This window comes from Anomalospiza imberbis, chromosome 4 (genome assembly GCF_031753505.1).
Source record: "Anomalospiza imberbis isolate Cuckoo-Finch-1a 21T00152 chromosome 4, ASM3175350v1, whole genome shotgun sequence".
In the NCBI taxonomy this organism is placed as follows: Eukaryota; Metazoa; Chordata; class Aves; order Passeriformes; family Viduidae; genus Anomalospiza; species Anomalospiza imberbis.
This window is the reverse complement of record NC_089684.1, coordinates 25,243,217-25,250,568: the sequence shown is the minus strand read 5'-3', so window position 1 is coordinate 25,250,568 and position 7,352 is coordinate 25,243,217. Positions and strand designations below refer to the sequence as shown.

The following is a 7,352-nucleotide window of genomic DNA, read 5'->3' as shown; positions in this document are numbered from 1 at the left end:
TTGGTCTTAGCTTAGTGGTCACAGAGCAGTTTGACAGGTTTGACTTAGTGGTACATGAGCGACAGCTCAGTCTTAGTAGGGTCATCAGTGCACCAGGGATGTGGTTGCTTTGATGTGGCCAGATTTATATCTTGGGGAGGAAAATAGGACTGCAAATAATTCAATGGGTTCTGTACCTTTTGATCACATAAGTTTTTGCTGAGCTGGGATGGGGCATTCATTGTCCCTTTGAGGTTAAACCAATGAGTGTTCTTTGCAGAAGTATTAGACATCAGTGGAATCACAAATTTCTTGGGTTTAAATCATTACCGTAAACAGCAGGTCCAAAGAAATTCAAGATACTCGGCTGCTTTTGCTCTGTGGCATGGCTTGGTTTTATTTTCTCCATGGAGCTTTCCATGCAGTCAGCCTGGGAAAGATGAATTTAAGAGGGCAAGACTTCTCTGCCAGGGGGATGTTTTGCATCCACCTGGTTCCCCATGGACTTATGTTTGCACAATCAGGATGTAGTTGATAATTGTATTTAAAAGACTTCTTTGACTTGTAGACCAATAGGGACATCTCAGCTCCAGAAAACTGCAGTTGTATAATTGAGTAGTGGCCTGGGTAAGGAAATGTTCTTTACCTTAAAGTACAAGCAGAAAATGTTAACAGAAGAATTTCTAGGAGAGTAATAATTACACTCACCTGATGCATACTACAGAAATCTCTCAGATTGAAGGGGGCTGTTATGAGAGTTTAGCAGGATTTAGAATTTGCCCCTGTACAAGGAAGTCCAGTATTTGCACGCGGAGCTTTGCTGGTATAAAATCCTCATGTTTCAAGGCTTTTTCCTGGGAATCCAAGTTCTAAAAGACCAGGAATTTGCCAATGTAGAAGCATTTTCAACATCAACAAGGTATTTTCATACTTCAAAGTTTTGTAAAACACACATGACTTGAATTACTGAAGGGCACTTTTTAACTTCTCTACTCACCCAGATTTTCCCATTTTCAGTGCCTTGGAGGGGTGGCCAAGGGGAGAAGCATTCTTTCAGAAAGAAAGTCTTATCGCTGTTCTTTCCTTGCCAATAATTTTTTAATGAATCGCCTTATTTTCTGTGACTCCCACACAGCAAGCAGTTCAGTATTTCCCACGAGATAAATACTCATTATGTCATCCCTGGATGAGAATGGGAGTTAGTATAATCTCTCCGAGTCAGAGGGAAAGGTAGTTTTCTGGTTTGTTAACTGCTAGAAATTAAGTCATGTCAGACAACTCAGGACAATTAATTACACTAATTTCTGTACAAGCCAACCTGAAGTGAAATAGGGGGTTTGGTTTTTTTAAAATATTCTAGTCTACTACAGTAAACTTTCCATAAAATCTGTGCTTCCCTGGAAAATCAGGAGCTCTTGGTTAGTTCTGTGTGATACATTGAGGATGTATTCAGTCCTTTGCTCAGTACTTGACTTTAGCAAAACTTTGAATGTTGATTATATTAAACATCTCTGCAATATCACACTGATATTTTTTTCGTTGCATTGTTAACTAAGGTATAACAAAGAAGCAGAATAAAATGTTTTAATTTTTTTTTGTTTTTGCTAGGATAGGAAATGTGAAAATGAGCAACATGTTAAGTAAAGGAAATATCTGTCTTTTAGAAGACTGCTTGAGGGAGTTCTTAAATAGGCAAGTCAAAGCGAAACAGTTCTCACACAATCAAATATGGTGGTAAAAATTAATCCATTTAAATATTTTCTTGCATGTTAATAATGTGTAGATACATTAAACTTCTAGTGATCCTATCTTTGATTTACCAGCAGTATTTTAATGTGGGGCTGGATGGCATTTTGGCAGTGGGGGACAAAAATGTGGCACTGACGCTGGGATGTAAACTTCTGCAGGAGCCCCGCTGCTAGGGGGGGATATCTGTTAGCTAGCTAAGTATCATTTCTGAAGGGTGGACCATAGGGTGGGTAAGGTGTCAATTCTGTTGTGAAATGTCCCTCTGGAATAGTGGCACTATTTTAAGATCAAAATGTGGCAGACAGTTTACTATGGGAGAAGCCAGTGCTCTATAACTCATTATCTCTGCACTTTTCACAGGTTTATCAAATTTCAGCAGTTCTCCATAGCCCAGTGAAATCATCACAGTTCCATTTTATTCAGCTGAGTCTTGCTGCTCTGTGTTCCTGTTTTGAGCTATGGGTGAGTGCAAAGCAGTAGGTGAGTGTAACACCATTTTATGAATATAGAGTACATATTTATGAAGATATATGTTTGTCATGGTAGACCTGACAAACAAATAGCACTAGCTTTGGTAGCAGACTTTCCTTGTTCTTTATACTAAGCAAGAATCCTGAGGGTTTGAAGCATCATGTAAATCTGTTAGCTAATATAGGCTAGCAGATTTTGAGAAATCTGGCTTTTACTACAAGTTTTACAAGGCTGTTCCTGTTGCTGAGAAGTCAGAAGTCTTGGTAATAAAGACTCTTGGGAAACTGATCCATCAGTTTTACAAGTTTACAGTGCTGCTGGAAAAGGGTCAGTGAGCTGGTCCCTGGAAATGAATGAAATATTTCTCTATTACCTCATATAGCTTGCAACACCGTAGCAGCTGAGTAACTTGCAAGTGTTACTGCATTCATCCTTGCAGTGTATGAATAATCCAGGGAAATACAAGCACAAGCAGTTATAAAAATATTTCCACCTCTCTTCTGTGGGCAAGGTTTCACCACTCCTAGCCCGGTAGGGGAAAATCTCAAAAAGCTTCCTTTTCCCTGAAGTTTTCAGCAATTTTTTGGTTTAGTTAACATTAAAATTTTATGTATGGATACTTCTTTGGTTTAATCAAACTTACTGTCATTCTGAAAAAGGTACAAAATAAATCTATATGGTAAACTTACAGATTCCATAAACTGATGGAAACTATTGGTCTCTTTTTGTGAATACTTTGCTTCCTACAAAATGTGAAGGACAGGCACTAGCTAGCATGCTCACCCTCAGAAATTCTGCTTCTATACTTCTTTCTAAAATCTACCAAATATCCTTTTTTCTCCAGACCAGTGAAAATTTAGTAGAGTGTTTTTTAACTTCAGTTAACCTTAACCAAGAAATTTATCTCTCAGTATAAGCATCCAAAAATTATGATTTTGGAAACTAAATCTAAACCTCAGGATATGTTTCCTGTGTACATATTTCTCATACCTTGGAGCCAAAAGTTTTTTGGAAGATATTTGTGGAGCAGCATTTGTAAAACTAGAATTAGGAGTTTGCTGACACCCTGGTTGTTAAGGGTGCTAAGTCACCTCTTTTAAACAAAAATAATTATTAATCATCACATTTTCTAAATCAAAAAGAAGTTCTAAGTATTCAGAGTTTTGACTGTAGTAAATCTGTTAAATGAGATGACTATTAAACCAGATCAGTGGCTGTAATTGTTGCACCACAAAGGAAAAAAAAAGATGCCTTCAACTCTTCTTCTTTGACTTTAATTCTTCTTTTCAATTCTACCTGAGATGCACCTTCCCTGCATGATAAGATGGTTGGCTTGACTCAGAATTATCATGTTCAGAAGAATATTATATCAATTCAACCTTATGTTTCCTGTGCAGAGGTGACCACTTCAATTAGGTGGCTGTAGAGAAGCTGTGGGATCAGATAAGAGGTTACAAAATTCTCTGGAGGAAGCACGAGGTTCTCTAGGTAACGCAAAGTCAGTGGTGATCAGGAAGCAGGGAAACAGTAATGCCAGGAAGTGGACATAGAAATCTTATACAAGCCAAAACTGTTAAGTCTAATAATTGCTATTAGCAATAAGTTATGCAGCTATCATCAGATCACAAGGAAATAGTGACAGCAAATTTAACAAGATGTTTATGTAGTTAATCCTTTGATTGATGTTTTGTTTATAAAGTGCTACAATGGTAATGAACATGTCGTGCCTTCAGTGGGGCCTCATAACTGGAATAAAAACAAGTCAGTACACAGCTAAAATTGAGGCTGCACAGTTTAGCCCGGTGCCGCCCTGTGTGTTGTGCCATGTTCCCGTTACACCAAATCAGGGTCAGGGAAGTCTGAAGCAAGAGGTGCTGAAAGAAACAAGAAAAGGGAGAAGATAGGGCCTCAGCTGGAGAGAGCAGACTTTGGCCTATTCAGGATGCTGATTCGTGTGCCCAGATGACCAAGAAAGCTGATGGCATCCTGGCCTGTACCAGGAACTATCAGCAGGACCAGGGAAGTGATTCCTCCCCTGTTGTGAGCACTAGTGAGATCTCAAGTCCTGTGTCCAGTTCAGGGTGCTTCCATTCAGGAAGGACATTGAGGTGCTGGAGCATGTCCCGGGAAGGGCAACAAAGCTGGTGAAGAGTCTGGGGCACAAGTCCTATCAGGAGTGGCTGAGGGAGCTGGGGTGTTTAGCCTGGAGAAGAGGAGGCTCAAAGAGAGGCTCTATCCCTCTCTACAACTCCCTGAAAGGAGAGTGTAGCCAGGTGGCCATTGGTCTCTTTCGCCAGGCAACCAGTGAAAGAACAAGAGGACACAGTCCAGCTGTGCCAGGGGAAGTTAGGTTAGATATAAGGAAGAAATTCTTAACAGAAAGGGTGATGAGACATTGGAATTGACTACCCAGGGAGACGGGGGAGTTACCATCCCTGGAGATGTTTAAGGAATGACCGGATGTGGCACTTAGTGCTGTGGTCTAATTCACAAGGTGGTGTTTGTTGGACTTGGTAATCTCAAAGGTTTTTTCCAATAGAATTGATTCTGTGACTTGCAGAGTACAGCTCTGTGTTGGGCAGAATTTTAAAAAGTGAACCCAGTGAAGGACATAGAACAAGAAGGGCCAATTCTCTCAAAGTAAAGGCCAAATCCTGGTGATTTGTGCCCAGAAATAGCTCTGCTTAGAAAATACAATATAGGTGTTTTTTTAATGCATGTGTGAATATCAGTGTTGCAAACGAACTTCTGTTCTCACTATCGTAACACAAATAGATAAGCCAAAATGAAGCTTGTGATATAACAGTAGAAGATGTTCCGTGACTTAAGAAAAGCGATTTGTTACTCAGGACCAAAGGCTGAAAGAGAAACTGACAGGAAGAATAATAAAACTATTTGCATTGTATTTGTATCAACAGCATTTGCTGAGAAGCAACTTAATATTTCTCCTGTGTATTGCCAACATTCAGCTCTACAAGTCTGAGATGGATGAAGTGAACTTTGGATTTAATTTTTTAATTTAATAATAACAAAACAGCTATGGCAAATCTTGCCATTTGAGCACAGGAACTTGACTCCTTGACTTCTAAAGCTACACTGTGGCTGTGATGCTGAATAAGGTGTCTCATTTGTTTCCTCAGCATTAGCTGCTCTTTCCTGGCAGAGCTGCAACACTGAACTTAATGGTGTGGCTGGACAAATACTGTAATTCTAAACATACCTGAAAGCTCACAAACCTATGCTCTCTGCCTGACAGAAGGTGCTATAGGCTGCTTTGATTCCTCCGAAGCAAATTGGATTGCTTCTTGTTTCCAAGTGAATGGTTCCAGTCATTCCTTGAATAGCAATATGCTGTTCTGACTCATGGAGCTGGCAAGAGAGAATGGATGGCCTAACTAGATTTTTTTTCCCTATCTCTGAATTTTTGGTTCTAGTCCTTTGTTTTAACCTATTAATTAGTTTGGATAGAAGCATAGCTGTTGCTGAAGTGCTTAAACCTCAAAGTCATGTGCCTTGTTGCCAGAGTGTAGCTCTGACAAAGAAACATTAGTTCTTATTCTTTGTGTCATTTGGGACAAAGGTAGGGAGAATATTTGGGACTATTGGGAAAAGCTTAACAAGAATAAGAAAACTCAAGAATTTATTTAATACTGTTTATCTGTTGTAATATGCAGCTATATTTCATGAGCTTAACTGTAGGAAAGCTTACTTTAAAATCTAACACCCCTTTATGCGTCTGAAAGAAAGAAAAAATGCTTTTTTCTGTAGGCCAGCCTTCTCCTGAGCTGAGCAGTTGGATGGAGAGTTCAAAATTGCAGCTGCCAGAATAAATGATCAGTAATGGTACAGTTAACTTCAGCAACGAGGACTGTTCCCTATATTGTGAAATATTTTTTGATTTAAATCAAATTTTTATCCAAGTGTGTGCATGTATGCACACACATGCAGGCACTCTGAGAAATTGAGTGTGTGTGATCTGACCTGTCTATAGTTCTAATGCAAAATTTACTGTAGTACTTATAAATACAATTGTGGTTAAAAAAAAAAACCCTCACTATTTAAAATGTTTAGAAGAAATACAAAACCTCTTTCAGTCATACATTAAATAGTCCCTTAAGTTGTCCTATGTAGTTTACCACATCCCCTGACAAAAATGTCCTTTTACTCTGCTGTTTTAATATCTTATTCTGTCTGATTCTCTCTCTACCCTGCAGTTTTGAGCAGAAACTTTGGGGAAAAGTATCCATTCCTGAAAGTCCCTAGAGCAGATGGTTGTTTTTACATTCTGGCTATCGCTTACTCCCTATATGTTTGGGAAAAAAACCCCTTCATTTCAAAGCTTTCTTTGTTAATGGTTTCTAGACCAAGCAAAAACTTAGTTTCCTTTTCAGGAACCGTGTACATTTGTGTTATAGCTTCTGTGAGGAATGTGGGAAAGAAGCTACTTGTGGGAGTGAGTACCTGCTGCAAAGGGAAGGGGGACACCAGGCGGTCAAAGAAGCCCAGACTCCTGAGTCCCTCTCCAGCTTCTTTTGTGGTGCTCATCAAGTCTCCTCATTTGTATGCCCTGCTCTCAGGCAAAGGGGTTTTGTCTGAAATGTTTCATTTTAGTGAAGTGCTGGATTTTTTTTTTTTTAATAATACTTGTTTTGACGAGGAATGTAAGTGCCCCCTGATGACTTCTGTACCAGATGGGAGAGGGATTACAGGAACTCATGTGGCATTAGACCAGGAAAGCCGAGAAATTATCTGAGTCTGAAAGAGAGGGAATTTTAGACCAGAGAATGTTTGGTGAAGGGAAGAACAGGGTTTTTATTAACTTTTTTTTGTTATTTCTTCTGGAGTAAAACCCAGTGAATATAAGTATGAAATCTTTTTCTGAGGTTTTGCTTTCAAATATTGTTTCCTTCTTTTATTCTGGAACAGAATTGAAATTTTTGAAGATAAAAAGTCAGAGAAGATCCCATTTGAAAGAAAGATTAGACAATTTGGGTTTATTTTCCTTTACTTTTAGCACCTGCATTTGAAAACCAGTCTAAGATTCACATGTGAGATTGTCATCCAGAAGGTGGTAGTGATGGCTTCTTTTTCTAGCAGAGATGCAATTCTTCTCATCTCAGGATGAATGTGCTACTATGCATCTAATTCAGTTA

At 39.0% G+C, this 7,352-nt stretch overlaps 1 long non-coding RNA gene across 1 annotated transcript; it reads left to right on the top strand.

The window, feature by feature from the left end:
• Window positions 1–1,973: 1,973 nt before the first annotated feature.
• On the top strand, window positions 1,974–7,352 carry LOC137473376 (uncharacterized). The gene is made up of 3 exons (XR_010998737.1): window positions 1,974–2,190; window positions 5,968–6,042; window positions 7,214–7,352. It is a non-coding gene; the product is annotated as an uncharacterized lncRNA (long non-coding RNA).